Raw genomic sequence first — 1,243 nt, forward strand, 5'->3', positions numbered from 1 at the left:
CGGATGAAGTGACTCGCTCAATTATACATTTACTTAGACAAGTAATAAAGCGCTGCCACTCTCTGCCAAAGCTGGTTCTGATTATACCGGCTGTACAAGCTGTTTTCCCTGCCTCCTGTTCCTCCCCTCTCGCTGATCAAGACGTTCACCCCAAAGGGAGCGACTGCAACTCCCAGGATTGTCAAAAGGCCCTCCTTGCTGGGTTTTTTTTTTCCTAATGAAAAAGTGCCTGTTTTCCCCTCACATGGAGTTCTAATCTTCAGATAAAGTATGTGAGCTTACCTTTCCAACATCCTCTTATGATGACACTATCAGTCCAACCCCTGAGCGTGCCTCATGTCTACAGACGTGATAAGATTTATCAGGACTATATGCTTTGATTTTTATGCTCAGCAGTCTCAAGGTTATGACGGAAAAAATCAGTCCATAATTCTCTCTTTCTATATATATGTTTTCCCCCCATCACCCGCTTGAAAATAACTTCAAAAGAGTTGATGCAATCCCAATTTCATAGAGAAAGAAAATAACATTTTCCCTTTGTTTATGGCTGCTCTATGATGAAAGCATGTTAAAGCTAGCTAGCCTTGGTGTTTGATGCTGAAATGCACAACTGATAGATTTGATCCCATTTGTTTGTGAAGGGTAGCTGCATAAAATAGCATCTCTTATGAGCTACAGTACGAGACCTGGAAAATACTGAACGCATGATGCACATGCAGCTTTCACATTTTTTTTTTTTTTATATTTATTTATTTTTTATTTTGTTAAGGGATTTAGCAGCCCTCTGGGGTAAAGTTGTCTTTACATGTTCATTCATACTGACTTGCTCTTACAACTTTTATACCTCCATTCTACAGTTACTTTTCAAGCAGTCTAAAACTACCAACCACCATAAGGTATAAGATCCCCCGGGAGGCCCTTTTCTCCTGCATCACTGCGAGAGAGAGAGAGACTGACAGAGTTTCTGATTGAATTGACGGCTTATGACTAGTGCTCGGCTGTTGCATTTTGCAAACGGTGAGAGGAAGAGATTCTATCCCAAAGTTAACGCTCCACTAATTGGACATGCATGCATGAGAGCGAGAGCTTCATTTAAAACCAATTAGCGAACTTGATAGTCTTAAATTAACCTGTGCTAGATTCAAACCGTGCTTATTTTCATTCCCTGTGACCTCACTCTCTCTCTCTCTCTCTCTCTCTCTCTCTCTCTCTCTCTCTCGCAATCACACACACTCACTCACTT

This window comes from Morone saxatilis, unplaced genomic scaffold, assembly GCF_004916995.1.
Source record: "Morone saxatilis isolate NCDOM2014 unplaced genomic scaffold, NCSU_SB_2.0 Contig10, whole genome shotgun sequence".
NCBI classification, from domain to species: domain Eukaryota; kingdom Metazoa; phylum Chordata; class Actinopteri; family Moronidae; genus Morone; species Morone saxatilis.